Source organism: Vicia villosa, linkage group LG7 (genome assembly GCF_029867415.1).
Source record: "Vicia villosa cultivar HV-30 ecotype Madison, WI linkage group LG7, Vvil1.0, whole genome shotgun sequence".
Taxonomy (NCBI): domain Eukaryota; kingdom Viridiplantae; phylum Streptophyta; class Magnoliopsida; order Fabales; family Fabaceae; genus Vicia; species Vicia villosa.
The window spans coordinates 31,114,696-31,134,409 of record NC_081186.1 but is presented as its reverse complement, the minus strand read 5'-3'; the positions used below and the strand labels follow the sequence as shown (position 1 = coordinate 31,134,409).

Sequence of the window (19,714 nt, the reverse complement as noted above, 5' to 3'; positions counted from 1 at the left end):
TGATTTTTTACGGAATATTATTGATTGTATAGTTTATAGAAGTTGGAATTATATGAAATTTAGGAATTATATAGGCCAATTGATGTTCTAGGTTGTTTCTCTTGTGGGTGGATCTATAAATCACCACTGTATTACTGTTGTGTTGGTAATAAAATATCATTTACTTCAAAATAAAATAAATAAAATAATCAGAGACTACTGTATGCTTACTTGGGTTGCTAATTCTCAAGCTCTTGGAAGTAGAGACCATCACTTAATTAATTTCTATAACAACCAATTGATAGGCTTTCTTTAGTTCCCGGAGTTCTTGAAGTTGTAGTAGGCATTGAAAAGCATTTCACAAAACAAGAAAAATATTTTCATTTACTATTCAACTTCCTTTTTCCTTTGGACTTACATTTTCTTGACGGTAAGTATCCTATACATTTTATATGCTTTTTAGTTTGTAAAATTCATGTAGCGCTCTAAGTAAAAATCGAACATTTTACTACAACATTTGATAAACCACATGCTTTAATATCAGAAGAATTCTTGACTGAGAAATGCTTCCTCTACTGGAGACCTCGACTTCAAATTTTTTGGTATTTTTAGAGAACCAAATCTAATTTTTGATTAACTATTTCTCATAATATCTACCATATATCTGTCATATCTCTTTTACTAAAGTTCATTCCTTTGGTTCCCTGTGATATCGTCAAGACACAAACTGCAGGGGGTGGCAAAAAGGCTTTTCGTTAACATAGCCTTATCAGAGGAATCGTATGCTTCTTATATCTTCATGTTTTATTGATGTCTACTGTTTTTTCAATATCACTAATCCTCCTTTTCAATTCAAAAACAATACTTCGGTATTATGTACGGTTTATGGTTTATGATGTTGGAATTACAGGTTCTGTACTATTTCCTTCTCTTCAACCTTCACTATTATGCACATGCACGAAAACAACTTTTGAAAGTATAACAATCAGGTCCTTGCAGCATTTACTTCTATTTTATACATTTCTGTTTTAGTTTCATCCATGGTGACATCTCTTGTTACAAGAAAGTACGGACAGAGGACAAGTGTCATTGCGGGCAATATCAACTTTCTCATCGAATTAGTTTTGAATGCCCCATAGTCTAATCAAGAAATGCTTTTCATAGGTTGAATTATGCTTGGTGTTGACATTTTTCTATTAAGCCTGCACTCTTACCATGAAATCATGGCCAGTCATGAATTGTAAAATACCAGTTTCTGATTTTGTCATCACGGTTAAATATAATATTTTTATCTCCAACAATGTATATTCAAATATGAACAAATCATATCATTTACTGTACAATTTTTATGATTAATTTCAAGTAGATGTTATGATTATGACATTTTAATAAAACTGTTATGATGTCCACTCTGCATGATATTAGTTGGTGAAATATTAAATTATCAATATTTTCAATATGCTTCTTGTGATTCTGTTTTTTTTTTTTGGAAATTAGTTAGCTGAAAGTGTCAAAATCATTTTGTGCCTATGTGAAATATTTCATGTGATTGGAAATTAGTTAGCTGAAAGTGTCAAAATCATTTTTGGAAATTAGTAGATGAATTCATATATGTTGCAAGCTAGAGATAGTGTGCATACAACAAATGTAATTTCTTGATCATCAATTCATCATATAACCACACGTTGTCTTAAATGTATATTTATGCAGGTATTACTGTCATTATAAAGTATATTATAATTTCTGTTCACATTTGGAATATGTGTAATTTTAGACATCGATACGTGTATTTCGTGTAATTACACAAGTTTGTTGGAGATGTTAATACTAAAATGCTATATATTACGGTTCATTGTCAATACAATACCTATTTTTTATTAACAATTGACTTTATATGTGTATTTAACTTAGAACCTAATTTTCTTACTACTACAATCTTATCAGTAAAAAAAAAATTTAAATGAATAATTTCCATTTTATATATGTAATTTGGTCAAACTTCTTTATTTCACTTTTTTCGTATCTTTCAAAAAAGACTACACCAAAAATAATGCAGCCGGACGACAGCACGGGTCTCTGACTAGTTCATATTAATGAAAAGGTACACTTAATATTTCTTCTTGTATTACTCACTTCGTTCATAACCTTAATTGCAACTATTCTGATATTAAAATAACATGTTCATAACTTTAAAAAATTAAGCTATCCTTACCGATTGATATTAAAATAGCATGTTCATAATTTTAATTGTTCTAATTGTTGATGAGTACTAAAACTAAACATGAAATTATTTCATTAGAAATAATGTCTCGACCTGTCTTTTGGACAAATATTTAATGTCAATTGTAGGCGTCATAATGATTTAATTTTGTATGCATTAATTTCGAAACATAGGTATGGATCGTAGTTGGATGAGAGCTAATCGATTAAGTGCTGAGTATGAACATGGAGTGATGGAATTTCTACAGTTTGCTGAAAGTAATCCTAAAAAAATCTTCCTACTCCTAAAAGTAATGTTGAAAAAAGTCATCCTGCACTTTTTCTCAATCCATGTGTTCGTTGTGCAAATCAAGAACCAAAACTTAGTAAGAAAGAAATCATGGATCATCTCATTTGTGTAGGGATTTGTCAAAATTATACACAATGGATATGGCACGGTGAAGTAGTAGCAAATTCAAATGTGTCCCAAAGAGATAATGTTAGTGTAGAAATGGATGATCATCTAGAAGACATGATGCGTGATATTGGACAAGATTTGTTTAAGAGGGCACACGCGTATGATACTTTATGCAATGACAAGGATAAACCTTTGTACCCAGGATTCACAAATTTTACACGTTTGTCAGTCGTGTTAAAATTGTTTAATCTGAAGGCAAGTAACGGGTGGACTGACAAAAGTTTTACTAAATTTCTTGTATTGTTGACACAAATGCTTCTAGAAGGTAACACACTTCCAAATCGTTATTATAAGGCAAAGAAAATATTGTGTCTAATGGGTTTGGAGTATGAAAAGATACATGCATGCCCTAATGATTGCATATTATACAAAAAAGAGTATGTAAACTATAACCATTTTCCGAAGTGCAAGGCATCACGCTACAAAAAGAAAGATGGTGAATCTAGTGATGATGAGGTGGTCAAGAAGGGTCCTCCCGCGAAAGTGGTATGGTACCTACCAATAATTTTAAGGTTCAAGGGATTATCCATTAATGCAGATGACACAATGAATCTTAGATGGTATGTAGAAGAAAGGAAATTTTATGGACAAATTCGCCATGTAGCTGATTCTTTGCAATGGAAGAAAATAGATTCTTTGTTTCCAAATTTTGGCAAAGAGTCGAGAAACCTTAGACTTGGACTTTCTACTGATGGAATGAATCTGTTGGTAATCTAAGTACTAACCATTCTTCTTGACTTGTTCTTCTGATGATTTACAACCTATCTCCTAGGTTGTGCATGAAGCATAAATATATTATGTTATCGATGATGATTTCTGGCCCAAAATAACCAGGAAATGACATAGAAGTTTATTTAAGTCCACTGATTGATGATTTAAGAGTGTTGTGGGAGGAAGGGGTGGATGTATTTTATGCGTATTCTGGTGAATTGTTCAATATGCATGCCATGTTGTTTTTCACCATCAACAATTTTCCGGCATATGTCAAGTTGTCTGGGTATAAAGTTAAAGGGAATAAAGAGTTTCCTATATGTGAAAATGACACATGTTACCATCAACTTGAAAAAGGAAGAAAGACTGTTTATCTCGGGCATCGAAAATTTCTAAATCATTATCATTTATATCGTAGATTGCGGAAAGCTTTCGATGGGGAACAAGAGCATGGTGTTTCTCCAAAGCCTTTAACTGGAGAGGAAGTTTATCAACGACAACAGGGCATTAATGTTGTCTTTGAAAAGTACCAAAAGCGATCTATTATGGAAAATATATGGAAAAAGACGTTGGTTTTCTACGATCTTCCATATTGGTCTATTATTGATGTAAGACATTGTATTGATGTGATGCACGTGGATAAAAATGTATGTGATAGTGTAATCGGAACTCTTATCAACATTCAAGGCAAGACGAAAGATGGTATTAATGCTTGTCTGGATTTGGGTTTGATTAACTCCACAATATATAGCAAACAAGACGTATTTGCCTCCTGCGTGCTACACTTTGTCTAAAAAAGAGAAACTAAGTTTTTGTAAGTGTTTAAAAAGTACCAAAGTGCCACATGGTTACTCACCAAATGTCAAGAGGCTTGTATCAGTTGAAGATCTCAAATTAGTTTGCTTAAAATCTCATGATTGTCATGTCTTAATGCAACAACTACTACCAGTGGCTATTCGTGGGATATTGCCTAACAATGTTAGGAAGCCTATAACTAGGTTGTGCTTATTTTTCAATGCAATTTATTGTAAAGCCATTGATCCATTAAAGTTGGACTAATTGGAAAATGAGGCTGCAGTTATCTTGTGCCAATTAGAGATGTATTTTCCTCCTTCATTTTTTGACATTATGGTTCACTTGATTGTTCATCTAGTAAGGGAGATTAGATTATGTGGTCCAATTATTTTACGGTAGATGTATCCAATAGAGTGATACATGAAGAACCTAAAAGGGTATAACAAAAACCCACACCGTCCGGAAGCATCAATTATTAAGAGATACAATGCAGAAGAAGCAATTGAGTTTTGTTCTAACTATTTGTCAGAAGTGGATGTTGTAGGGGTTCCTAAGTCTCGTCATGATAGAATATGTGAGGGTATGGGTACATGATCGGAAAAATAGCAAGTGTACTATTTTCTACCGATGTAGTTATTAAAGTGGATATTATCCAAGTATCGATCTCGAGGACTGCTGTGGCAATATAAGTGAGAATTAGAATTCAATTGAACAAAAGATCATATGGTGTTGTTTTGATTGATTCGTTTAACTTAAAATGACAATAATGAAAATAAGCAATCATTAGATTGTTGACTTGGTGCAAGTATGAGAAGATATGCTAGGGTAGATGTATGAACCGCCTTGTGATTTATATAACCGCTATTTTACGAAAGATTCGTTAATATGCTTAAGTATCAATTCTCAATATTAATTCACCCTAATTCCTTAGCTGTAAATCTTTTTGATACTAAAATTCAGTTTTAATTCCTTGACCACTAAATTATATACCAATGACTATATGAATATAACCAAGGGTTAATAGTCATTTGCCCCCCTGCAATAGTAGCGATATTCGGTTTACCCCCCTTTTAAAAAAAATTTTTGTCCTGCCCCCCTATAATATTAAAATTGTAAGTCTTTTGCCCCCTAAGAGGGAAAATTACCCCCTGTAAAATATTTTTTTTTGATTTTACTACCTGGTTTTTACACGTTTAGGGGGGTACCCAAATATTACAGGGGGGTAAAACAATTTTTTTTTTTTAAAAGGGGGGTAAACTGAATATCGCTACTATTGCAGGGGGGCAAATGACTATTAACCCTATAACCAATAATAGATGATCACGAGTGGTTGTAAACATTACAAGAAATTACTGGTTGATGTTGAAGGATAGAAAAACACTTAGAAAGGGGGGGTTTGAATAAGTGTGACTTTAAAAACTCTTAAGATAAAAACAGTTGCACAATGATTTTTATCCTGGTTCATTGTTAACGAAACTACTCCAGTCCACCCCCTTAGAGTGATTTACCTCACCTGAGGATTTAATCCACTAATCAACCTTGATAACAATGATTTTCCACTTAGATAACTTCTAAGTCTTCTAGAGTATTCTGATTACACCTTGATCACTCTAGGAACCTTTTACAAATTAATGTAAAGAAATTCTTACAAGAGTATTACAATGCTTCTTAATAAGCTATAATCACAACTGTGATATTTCTCTTAAGTTTAAGCTTAATCTCACTAAGATATTACAACAGTAATGAAGTGAGGTTGAAGATGAAGTTTTGAGAGCTTTTCACTTTGACAGCGTTTCTGTATGTTTGCGTAGAGTGTTGTATACAGCTTCTCATCAGAACTTCTATTTATAGGCGCTATGAGAAGATGACCGTTGGGAGCATTTAATGCATTGTGTGATCCGTACAGCATTGCATTTAATGTTTCACTCTTTTGTCAACTACCTCGAGCCTTGCTTTTCCTGCTTTAACTGACTTTGCCTTTAATAGCTTCTAACGTTCCTTTTGTCAGTCAGCGTAGCCTGCCATCTTGTACTTGCTTCTGATCTGATCTTTGTAGATACAACGTTTGAATTAATCAGAGTCAAACAGCTTGGTGCAGAGCATCTTCTTGTCTTCTGACTTTGAAGTGCTTCAAACGTGATACCATGAGAACTTCAGTGCTTCTGCTTCTGATCTCAAGTTCTTCTGATGCTTCAATAGACCATGTTCTGATTCTGCTTGACTATCTTCTGATGTCTTGCGAGAGCATGTTCTGATGTTGCATGTTGAACCTTCTGAGTCAGTGCTTCTTGCGCTGATTTTGTGCATACTCTTTGTATATTTCCTGAAATGGAAATTGCATAGGATTAGAGTACCATATTGTCTTAAGCAAAATTCGTATACATTGTTATCATCAAAACAAAGAATATTGATCAGAACAATTCTTGTTCTAACAACCTCCCCCTTTTTGATGATGACAAAAACATATATAATTGATATGAATTTGCAATCAGAATCACAGATGACTAAAGACAATTACACAGTTATAGCATAATCATATAAACATAGTGTGTGAATATGTCTCCCCGTGAGATCAACAATCTCCCCCCTGAGATTAACAATCTCCCCCTGAAATAAATACTGGAAGAACTTAAAAAATAAAAGACTTCCCTGAGTATTTTCCATTTCAGTTGAGATGTTCACATTTGCTTAAACTTCAGAACATTCAGAGCTTCTGCTTCTTGCTTCCATAGAACAGCTTCAGAGCTTTGAATTTCTTCTTGAATAATTGCATGCTTTGATTGTATCAGAACATTCTTGAATGTACCAGAGCATCATTAGAGCATCTTTACATCCTAAAATGTTTCAGAACAAACTATACTACAAAAGTCAGAGCATGAATGAGTCAAAATTATTCTTTTAAGAAGGAACATGTATCAGAGCAACAACTTTGGTAAGTTCTTAAAAGAAAAAGAATATCAGAACATATAAGGGATAAGAATGAGTTAGATCATATTTTGCCACGAGAATATCAGAACATTCTTCCTTCTTGCTTCTGATCTTGAAGCTTCATAGCACTAAGCTTGCTTCAATTTCCCTGAGCATGTTTCTTTACAGAATTGCTTTTCCCATTTATTTGCTTCTCATGTCGAGCTTTTTCAGAATGACTTCAATCCTGCAAAAATCTCAAAGACATAGAACTTGCAAATATTGTTAGAAATGTTAAGACTTACTCCCAACAACTGATATAATAAATCAAATCAATTATCACATTTTCTCCCCCTTTTTGTCATAACATCAAAAAGCATAAAAGATTCAGATGAAAAACAGACAATATGAGAGAAGAGAAGATTTCATTGATTCAACAAAAAATATATTAGAAGATACAAAACATATGCAGGAAATAGATGCAAGAAACAAGAGACAGCTAAGACCAAAGGACTACGACTAGCCTAGCTTAGAAACTATCTTGGCCAGAAGGTCTTGAATCTCAGAGGTGCTTTCAGTCTGCTTCTTCATGAAGGTTCTGAATTCCTCATGCGTTTCCTCATGCTTATCCAACCGAGAAGCTAGAGCATCTTGGTTCTGTTGAAGAGCCTTGACAGCGTTTACCAAAACAGAAGATCCAGCAGAAGAAGCTTCACAGCTATCGTTCAGTGGAATAGCATGCCCAACAGAAGCATCTATCATGAGAATCTCATCTTGATTTTCCTCAGCAGGAAGTTTCTCAACAGGATGATTCTCATTAACACTCTGTTTCTTAGCATCAGCTTCTGACAAAGAAGCATCTTCAGAATATTCTGGAGTAGGGATCTCAGAATCTTCATTCTCCAGAGCCTTAAGAATCTCAGCCAGATTCTTTGGAGGAATGGGAGCAGCAACTTCTGAAGAATATTCAACTTCTGGATATACCATATCTGGTGCTTTCTTAGAGGGATTCTCCCTTAGCCAGTTGAATATAGACTGAAAGTCTCCAGTCAGAACAGAATATGGGGGCTTCCATACAACCATGGCAAGACAAGGTTCATCTTCAAGCTCATCTACGAACTTCTTCTCCTCAAGAGATCTCCAATTTCTGATGGGATGATAGTACCTACCATCATCAGCTTCCAAAAGACAACCAGAAGAACCAGATGCTTCAGCCACGCATCTTATCTGGATGTTCATAGCATCAAACTGAAAATCCTTTCGAAAGAGTCTCCATAATCTCCTAGTAGCAGCTTGATCCAGCTTGGAGTCATAAGCAGCTCTCAAGGTTTCCATCCTCTTTCTGAACATAAGCTTAAACAGCTCAAAGTCAACATCAATAGGTGGTTCAGGAGGGTTGAAGGTGAATTTATAGTCAGGAAACAGAAGGCAGTAGGGTTTGGATTTTCTTGAGGGTAAAGAATGGGTTAGAGAAGGAGTAGAATCTGTGGTGAAAGTGGATGAAGATGGAATATCAGAAGGTATTAGGGGAATGATATTTAGTAGTTCAGGGTTCAGAATATGGGTAGAAGGAGGTGGTTGAGAAATGTTTGAGGAGGGAGAAGAATTTTGGGGTTCAGAAGATGGAGGCTTTTTCTAAGAGGAACAAGCAGCATTTAATGCACGGAAAGATTCCCTGATGCGCTTCTCTTGATATTCTTTTGAATTTACCTTGAGAGGATCATAGGGCAGCTTTGGCTTCTTAGCTGGCTTGGATTCTGCTTCTGAAGCTTTTATTTTTAATCTCTTTTCTTTCTTCTTCTGTTCTTTCTTCTTTAACTCAGCCAGAGATGGAAGAGTTCGTCCTCTGATCCACGCTGGATCAACGGAAGATTGAGCAATGACACAGTTCTTCAAATAACGCTTAACAGATTTGTCAAGCTCTTCTTTAAACAGTTGTGAAAAGCCCTCAACAGGAGTTCTTCTGGTCAGAATATCTGGAAATATTCTTGGAACAGAAGTTACCTTCTCAATCAGAAGCATCCTTTGTAGTTCAATGGCATTCAGAACATGTCCTTGAATGACAGTTAAGAACTTGGGCGTACCAACAGCTTTAAGAACATCCATCAAGTCACTCTCTACTAGAATATCTGAGATCATTCTAGAAAGAGGAATAGTGTTCTTCTTGAAATCAGGATACTTCTTGCTTTCTTCATCTCTTGATTCTTCAATATTTGTCTTCAAATGTTGAAATAGAATGTTTGAGAGATTAACCTGAGTACCATTTCCAATGCAGTAAAGTGCATACTTCTGATCCTGATTCACATAAGTAGCAGCCATAGATCTCTTTCTATGATAAAGAGTTCCCAGAAGAATTTCAGCCCACACTCTGTAGACAGGCTTCAACGAAGTAGTTTGATTTGGTGAAGATCTGAAAGCAGCAAATTCCCTATCAACTTTCTCCCAATCAACTCTACCAGGAAGAGCACATGTGATTCCTTCTGAATCATCAAGGCTATGGAGCTTCCTAATCATTTTCTCAGTCACAACAACCTCATGCCCTAGAACGAAGGAGATGATAGCAGTTGGAGTAACTGTTGCATGCGTCCAGAAGTCCATTACCAAGAGTGGATAAACTGGTCCAACCAATCTTTCCAAATAAGTTGACCAATCCTGAGTCAACAATGCATCTTTGATTTTGAAACCGTGTTCCAACAAGCTTTCAAAATCCACCATTGTTTCACACAAGACTTCCAGTTCGCCATACAGAATGGAACAGGTCTTCAGAGGACTATAACCATATTTGCGTTGAACAAGATGTGCTGAAGACATTTTTGGTTTAGCACTTGTAGATGAAAGCATGAATAACTTCTAAGATTCGGTTTAGAACTAGGGTTTATGCAATCAAAGAGAAAGAGAGAGATGAACGAAAGAGACAATGAATGAGGAGAGAGAAAGTAAAGAGATGAATGGATACAAAGATGAGTTTAAATAGAAATGGATTTGAAAAGAAATGCAATGTGTGTATGAATGAATATGATTACGGAAAAACATAGAACCAATTGCATTTAATGAGAAATGATGTTAGGAGAGATAATGTAATATTTGAAATGATTTGCACACTTACCTAGGGAGGCGTCTCCTCAACTGCACGCGTGCTTGTCCAAATAGAGTGAACACGTGTTCAACATCTGGAAAGCTGGTGACAGCTGTTTTGCTTTAAAAGAACTTCTGAATAAACTTAGATAATGAAACGTTAGTAATAACAGAATCAGAACTTCTAATTGATCAGAGTCAGAACTTCTTATAAGAAGATAAAACAAAGTCATTTCATAACTAATCCATACATCAGAACTTCTCATCTTCTCATTCTGGGCATAAATCCATACTGATATTCTTCAGAATGAACTTAAACCTATCTTCAGCAAGGGGTTTTGTAAAGATATCAGCCCATTGATGGTCTGTATCAACAAAGTTCAGAGAAAGAACACCCTTCTGAACATAGTCCCTAATGAAATGATGTTTGATCTCAATATGTTTAGCTTTGGAATGTAATATTGGATTCTTAGATAAACAGATAGCAGAAGTATTATCACAGAAGATAGGAATGTTACTCTCATATATCTGATAATCTTCTGGCTGACTCTTCATCCAGAGCATCTGTGTACTACATCCAGCAGCAGCAACATATTCTGCTTCTGTAGTAGAGAGAGCAATGGTAGCTTGCTTCTTGCTGTACCAGGAGATCAGATGACTTCCAAGAAATTGACAACTTCCAGAAGTACTCTTTCTTTCAATTCTATCTCCAGCGTAATCAGCATCACAATATCCTACTAAGTTGTGCTCTTTAGATCTTCTGTAGACTAAACCAACATTAGTAGTACCTTTCAGATACCTCAGAATTCTCTTAACAACTGTTAAGTGAGATTCTCTAGGATCTGATTGGAATCTTGCACACAGACAAACACTGAATAAAATATCAGGTCTAGAAGCAGTAAGATATAAAAAAGATCCAATCATACCTCTGTACAACTTCTGATCTACCTTCTTACTTACCTCATCCTTACCTAAGATACACGTTGGATGCATATGAGTCTTTGCTTCTCTGCTTTCAGAAAGATTAAACTTCTTCTGAAGTTCTTTCACATACTTGGTTTGGTGAACATACGTTCCTTCTGATGTTTGATTGATCTGGCCACTGGTGCAAAGGTTTCTGTATAGTTTATACCTTCTTGTTGACTATAACCCTGAGCAACCAGTCTGGCTTTGTTTCTTACAACTTCTCCCTTTTCGCTTAGCTTGTTTCTGAAGACCCACTTTGTACCAATAATGTTAAATCCTTTTGGTCTAGGAACAAGATCCCATACATCATTCCTTGTAAACTGATTTAGTTCTTCTTGCATGGCAATTATCTAGTCTACATATTCTAGAGCTTGATGAACTGAAGTTGGCTCGATCAAAGAAACAAGACCTAATTGACATTCTGCATTATTCTTAAGGAATGCTCTTGTTCTGATAGGATCATCCTTCTTTCCAAGAATGGCATCTTCTGAGTGAGCAGATGTGAGTCTAGAAGATCTTCTGACTGTTGGCTCTTCAGAAATTCTGAGATTCTCTAAAGATGCAGCAACTTGATCTTCTGATCCTTTGCTTCTGAGATCTTCAGCTTTTGATATTGAGATATCTATATCTGCAAAATACTCAAACTGCTTTGGCTTTTCAAGACCAAGCTTATCATCAAATCTGATATTGATTGATTCTTCTACAACCAATGTTTCGGTATTGTATACTCTGTAGCCTTTAGAGCGTTCAGAATATCCAAGAAGGAAACACTTTTGTGCCTTAGATTCAAACTTACCAAGATGATCTTTAGTATTCAGAATGAAACAAACACATCCAAAAGGATGAAAATATGAAATGTTGGGCTTTCTGTTCTTCCACAATTCATAAGGATTCTTATTAAGAATAGGTCTTATAGAGATTCTATTCTGAATATAACATGCAGTGTTTATTGCTTCTGCCCATAAATGCTTAGCCATATTGGTTTCATTGATCATGGTTCTGGCCATTTCTTGTAGAGTCCTATTCTTTCGCTCTACAACTCCATTATGATGTGGAGTTCTAGGGCAAGAGAAATCATGGGCAATACCATTTTCTTTGAAGAACTCCTCAAAGAATCTGTTCTCAAATTCGCCACCATGATCACTTCTGACCTTTATGATTTTGCACTCCTTCTCAGATTGAATCTGAGTGCAGAATTCAAAGAACACTGAATGAGACTCATCCTTGTGTTTTAAGAACTTTACCCATGTCCAGCGACTATAATCATCTACGATGACTAATCCATATTTCTTCCCTCTGACAGATGTTGTTTTGACTAGGCCAAACAGATCAATGTGCGGTTTTTCTAGCGGCCTAGAGGAAGAAACAACATTCTTAGACTTGAATGCAGGTTTGGAAAACTTTCCCTTCTGACATGCTTCGCAAAGAGCATCTGATTTATATTTCAGATTAGGGAGACCTCTGACCAGATTTAGTTTGTTAATTTGAGAAATCTTTCTCAAACTAGCATGGCCTAATCTTCTGTGCCAGACCCATTGCTCTTCACTAACAGACATAAGACAAGTTACCTTCTGATTCTTAAGATCTTGAAGATCAATCTTGTAAATGTTGTTCTTTCTCTTTCCTATAAATAGGATTGAGCCATCCTTCTGACTTACAGCCTTGCAAGACTTTTGATTGAAGATTATGTCATAACCATTGTCACTTAATTGACTTATGGACAACAAGTTATGAGCTAATCCATCTACCAGAAGAACATTAGTTATAGAAGGAGAGTTACCAGTACTTATGGTTCCTGAGCCAATTATCTTTCCCTTCTGATCTCCTCCAAACTTAACTTCTCTAGCAGATTTAAGCACCAGGTCTTGGAACATAGACCTTCTTCCCGTCATGTGTCGCGAGCACCTAGAGTCCAGGTACCATGACATGCTTTGCTTTTTCTTCTTTGCTGCCAAGGATATTTGCAACAGAAATTATCTTCTCCTTAGGTACCCACAACTTCTTGGGTCCTTTCTTGTTAGTTTTCCTCAAGTTCTGATTGAACTTGGGTTTAGCATGATAAACAACAGGAGGTACAGCATGATATTCCTTAGGTTTGGCAGCATGATATTTTCTAGGTTGTGTCACATGTTTCTTAGTGTGTGTAACATGAAAGCTTTTGGCATGTGAGGTGAGCCTAATATCACGGGAGTGGCCATACTTGAACTGATCATACAATGGCTTGTATGTGATTTTCATATCATCTACAGGTTCAAGTTTGTATGGGGTATTACCCTCATAACCAATGTCAACTCTCTTGTTTCCAGAAACAGCATATATCATATAAGCAAGATGACTTCTGCCAATACTTCTAGATAAGAACTTTCTAAAGCTCAAGTCATATTCTTTCAGAATATGGTTCAGACTGGGAATGGATTTTTCTGATTCAGAAGGAGATCCAATATCTTTGAATAATTTTAAAACTTTTTCCTTCAGTTCAGAATTTTCCACTTCCAGCTTCTTAGTTTCAGAATCAAATAGCTTTTTCAGCCTTTTGTGTTTGATACTAAGATGAGCCTTGAGTTCCAGAAGTTATGTTAAACTGGAAACTAACTCTTCTCTAGATAGTTCAGAAAATACCTCTTCATAATCTGATTCTGATGTAGATTCTGATCCATCATCAACTGTTGCCATCAGTGCAATGTTTGCCTGCTCGCCTTCAGAGTCTGATTCTGATTCTGATGAATCTGAATCATCCCACGTTGCCATAAGACCTTTCTTCTTATGAAACTTCTTCTTGGGCTTCTCCTTCTGAAGCTTTGGACACTCACTCTTGTAGTGACTTGGCTCATTGCACTCAAAGCAAGTGACCTTCTTCTTGTCATATCTTCTGCTTCCAGAAGATTCTCCTTTTTCAAGCTTCTTAGAACTTTTGAAGTTCTTGAACTTCTTATGCTTGCTCTTCCAGAGTTGGTTTACCCTTCTGGAGATCATGGACAGTTCATCTTCTTCTTCTGATTCTGGTTCTTCAGAATCTTCTTCTTCAGCCTGAAACGCGTTAGTGCATTTTTTATAATTATATTTTAATGTAATAGACTTACCTTTCTTCTGAGGTTCATTTGCATCCAGCTCAATTTCATGACTTCTCAGGGCGCTGATCAGCTCTTCCAAAGAGACTTCATTCAGATCCTTTGCTATCTTGAATGCAGTCACCATAGGGCCCCATCTTCTAGGCAAACTTCTGATGATCTTCTTGACATGATCAGCTTTAGTATATCCCTTGTTAAGAACTCTCAATCCAGCAGTTAGGGTTTGAAATCATGAGAACATTTTCTCAATGTTTTCATCATCCTCCATCTTGAAGGCTTCATATTTCTGGATCAAGGCAAGAGCTTTAGTCTCCTTGACTTGGGCATTTCCCTCATGAGTCATTTTCAATGATTCATATATATCATGGGCGGTTTCCCTGTTAGATATCTTCTCATATTCAGCGTGAGAGATAGCATTCAGCAAAACTGTCCTTGACTTGTGATGATTTTTGAATTGCTTCTTTTGATCATCACTCATTTCTTGTCTTGTCAACTTTACACCACTAGCTTTCACTGGATGTTTGTAACCATCCACCAGAAGATCCCATAAGTCACCATCTAGACCAAGAAAGTAACTTTCAAGTTTATCTTTCCAATATTCAAAGTTTTCACCATTGAATACTGGTGGTCTAGTGTAACCATTGTTACCATTTTCATTGTATTGCTCAGCAGAGCCAGATGTAGATGTGGTTGTTGGAATTTCACCAGCCACCTAACCTTTGTGTTTTTCTCTTCCTGAATCTTTTCTAACACGGTTAAGTGCTTGCACCTTAGAACCGGCGCTCTGATGCCAATTGAAGGATAGAAAAACACTTAGAAAGGGGGGGGTTTGAATAAGTATGACTTTAAAAACTCTTAAGATAAAAACAATTGCACAATGATTTTTATCCTGGTTCGTTGTTAACGAAACTACTCCAGTCCATCCCCTTAGAATGATTTACCTCACCTGAGGATTTAATCCACTAATCAACCTTGATTACAATGGTTTTCCACTTAGATACCTTCTAAGTCTTCTAGAGTATTCTGATCACACCTTGATCACTCTAGGAACCTTTTACAAATTAATGTAAATAAATTCTTACAAGAGTATTACAATGCTTCTTAATAAGCTATAATCACAACTGTGATATTTCTCTTAAGCTTAAGATTAATCTCACTAAGATATTACAACAGTAATTAAGTGAGGTTGAAAATGAAGTTTTGAGAGCTTTTCACTTTGACACTGTTTCTGTATGTTTGCGTAGAGTGTTGTATACAGCTTCTCATCAGAACTTCTATTTATAGGCGTTTTGAGAAGATGACCGTTGGGTGCATTTAATGCGTTGCGTGATCCGTACAGCATTGCATTTAATGTTTCACTCTTTTGTCAACTACCTCGAGCCTTGCTTTTCCTGCTTTAACTGACTTTGCCTTTAATAGCTTCTAACGTTCCTTTTGTCAGTCAGCGTAGCCTGCCATCTTGTACTTGCTTCTGATCTGATCTTTGTAGATACAATGTTTGAATTAATCAGAGTCAAACAGCTTGGTGCAGAGCATCTTCTTGTCTTCTGACTTTGAAGTGCTTCAAACGTGATACCATGAGAACTTCAGTGCTTCTGCTTCTGATCTCAAGTTCTTCTGATGCTTCAATAGACCATGTTCTGATTCTGCTTGACCATCTTCTGATGTCTTGCGAGAGCATGTTCTGATGTTGCATGCTGAACCTTCTGAGTCAGTGCTTCTTGCGCTGATTTTGTGCATACTCTTTGTATATTTCCTGAAATGGAAATCGCATAGGATTAGAGTACCACATTGTCTTAAGCAAAATTCATATACATTGTTATCATCAAAGCTAAGAATATTGATCAGAACAATTCTTGTTCTAACAGATGTGATCTCCTATTGAGATTGCTCTTGAAGATCATCTTCCAAAATCCTCGCTAGCTCTCCTCTTCTCTGTAATTTTTTCTTCTATCCAAGATGCTCAATCCTTATCAGAATTAGGTTTTAGTAGTGTCAGATCACACTCCAAATATGCGAAAAGTCCATAGTACCCTTAATGAGCTCAAGCCTTTTAAAACATGAAAATTGGATTTTTGACCCGCGCCTACCAACACGAGCCGTGTCCTGTGACACTAGTGCCTGTAACATCCGTAATTTTCGTTAAATTAATTTAATTAGAATTTAAATTATTTTATTGGAATTATTTGGCATTTCTCTGAAAATTATGGAAAATAATAGAATTAGGTCGATGTAGTGTTTAGTAAAAGGAGGGGTGTTAGTCACGAGGCCTTTTACTAAAATTATGTTGTTTTTCATAAAAGAAGGAAAAGAGGAAAATTGGAAATAGAACGAGAAAAGAGCAAAAGAGGAGAAGAGAGCAAGAACGTGAAAGTGCAGAAGCAAAGAAAGAGGAAGAATTCAAGAATTTGGCTAAGGTAAGGGGGACTTATCTGATTAGCATCTATTATCGGGTTAGGGGTTGATAGCATAAAATAGAGGTGGAATTCGTATCAATTGAGTCATATGATAGGTTTAGGGATTGAGTCAAATTGTGTGATGTTTAATCCCTTTGTTGAATCCATGATGTGTGCAATGTTATGGTCTTAATTGATGCTTAATTAGTGTATTCTGATGTGCATTTTGTGTTATATGTGTGTTCCATTTCCTGAAATTCGTGCTGGTATGATTTGAGGGCAATTGGGATGTGTAGAATGCTGTTTTTCTGTGATTTGGGGTTCTGAAATTACCGGTTCGCGCCGCGTCCCAGGGTTGGCGCCGCGAACGGCTGGGCAGAAAGCCAGGGAGTTTTGACACGCTCAGTTCGCGTCGCGTCCCAGTGTTGGCGCCGCGAAGGCGTACCTTTTTCTCGTTTCGCGCCGCGAGCATATGTTTGCGCCGCGAACTGCTTGGCGAAGAGCCAAGGATTTGTGAGACGCTCAGTTCGCGCCGCGAACCAAGTTGGCGCCACGTGCTGTTAGTGATAGAACATTTTTAAAAAGTGTAAAGATGCATAACTTTTTAACCGTTGATCCGTTTGATGTGCCGTTTCGAGCTAAATGAACCTTATAAAATAATGTATTTGATGATTAATGATGTGATTGTGATTGAATGATGCATATACATATAAACATGCTTGATGATGATGGTAAGTATGATGAAATGAGTATTTTGATGATGTTACTCATTAGACTTGACGATGGTATAAGTATGTTCATGTATGTTGCATTCATTCATATTCATTTATGATGCTGTATCCATGATGATGTGTTGGATCAGTGAAGGGCATGATTCCCATTGTGTGGAATCTGTGCTGGAAGGGCCGTATCTTGATGATGTTGGATCGGTCATGGGTTATTCCCATTTGACGATGTTGGTACCACATGCATAGTGTCAGTTCATACATATGCATACTTTTATAACATGATTGGATGTATTCAAGTGTTGTAAATATTGATGATGTGTTGGTTGATTGTTTGTGATGATGAAACTTGTCTGAATGTCTGTTTAGGAAACAATTGGCTGAACGATGCAGCAATGATGTGTTATTGCTTTATAACCTTATAACATTTGTTAATTATGATGAGACTCACTGTTACTTGTTGTCATTTTCAGATTGATGATAGCGGCTGTTTGACTCGGTGAGGATTAGCTCACGAGTCAGTTATTTAGTAGCGTCAGGTGTCATGCTCTGATATTTGTAACACTAGGGACGCGATGTTTAGAGTTTATGTTTTATAACTCTAGTTATGTTTTGATGTTTTGAAGGATAAGTTTTAAAGATGTTGAACTTAGTTCGTTTGATTTAATTTCCGCTGTGTTAACATGAAATGTTTTTAAACGATGATGATTGCCTCAGTGAATGCATGACATGACTGAATGATGTTTATTTTATTATGAATTGTGGCACCCTTATTTTCATGTACTCTGAATGAATTTAATTGAATTGTCGCGGGGTTAGTAAGGGGTGTTACAGTGCCCGTGTTGCCCTTCTGCCAAGGCTAACTATTAAAACTTCCTCCAGGCCTGCTGACACAGGCCGTGTCAGGTGACACGGGCACCTGTGTCAGCCCAGTGACTTCCCAAAACTCATTTGTTTCCACATGTCCTCCTGACACGGGCCGTGTCAAGTGACACAGGCACCCTTGTCAGGTCACTGTTAGTGAAATTTCTTCATTTTATAGTTCGGCGCACTTCCTTTCGACTTCGTATTCTTCTTCCGGACTTGATAGCAACAACGTGAAACATTATCACTACCAAAACAAGCATCAAAGCACCTTTCATGACAAGAACTTTCCATATTAAAACAAAACACACGACTTGTAAAAAATTTAAGATGACATGTGAAAATGATAAAAGACGGAACATTGTGTTACCAAAATGACAAGCTTTTTGCTAAATGATTTATGCAAACACGGTACAAATGGTGACCGATGTAACACCCGCATATTCTTATTTATTAATTTAATTTAATTTTAAATTAATTATTAAGAACTCAGCATTTTTAGGGATTTATCAGTAAAATTATGAGTTATAGGCAGTTGGGCTAAGTGTTGAGATTAGTAAAGAAGGGGTGTTAAGTGGTTAAGCCCATTAATAATTTATTTTATGTTTTCATAAAATAAAGGAAAATAAGGAAAAAGGAGTTAGAACGTGAAAAGAGAAGCTGTGGGAGGGAGAACTGAAGAACGTGAAAGAGGAAGAGGACCAAATCAAGAACTTGGCTAAGGTAAGGGGGGACTCTCCGATTAACATTTCTTATCATGTTTTGGATGATAACATTGATTAGGAATATTGTCTAGGTCAATTGGATTATATGTTAGGTTTAGGGAGGTTATAGTTGATGAAATTGTAAAGATTATCGGTTAATAATGTGTTGTTTTGATGTATAATGATGTATGACGATGCAATTGATGATTATTTATATGAATATGATGTTTAGAATCGATTTTGGACTTAGGATGTGTGAGATCGCAGGGTCTGTCGCAGACCTGAGAATCTGCAGAATCGCACGTCCGCTAAGCGGAGGTAGGTCCTCTGAGCGGAGGTCCCAACGTAGTTCGCCTCTGTCAAGGGTCGCTAGTGGTCCGCTGAGCGGACCTTGCTGTGCACAAATTTTTCCAAACCTGAAAAATGACGTATCTTTTGAATCGTTGGCCTGTTTTGAGTGTCGTTTTGAGTACGATGAGCTTTATGAAATAACCTATGTGTTTAAATGATGAAATGAAGCGTAACTTTCAATTATTTTGAATCATGATTTTATTTCTTGATGAACGATGTATTGTGCATATATGTGATGATATGTGATAATACATGTTATGTTTGAAGTAATAATCATGTGATGATTGATTGGTTGCATGATGATGACGATTGGATGGTATTTGAATGATGCTAATATATATGTAAACATGCTTGATGATGATGATGATGGTACGAGATGGGAAGATGATATTCATCGGATTGACGATGTTATAAGTATGTTGTATATATTTGCATTCATTCATAAGCATATGTTGAGGGCTAAATCTAGATGATGTGTGGATTTAGTGAAGGGCAT

The 19,714-nt window shown here is 36.2% G+C and overlaps 1 pseudogene; it reads left to right on the top strand.

Moving 5' to 3' along the window:
* The first annotated feature begins 2,375 nt into the window (after window positions 1-2,375).
* On the top strand, window positions 2,376-3,373 carry LOC131618822 (uncharacterized; annotated as a pseudogene).
* The last annotated feature ends 16,341 nt before the right edge of the window (window positions 3,374-19,714 follow it).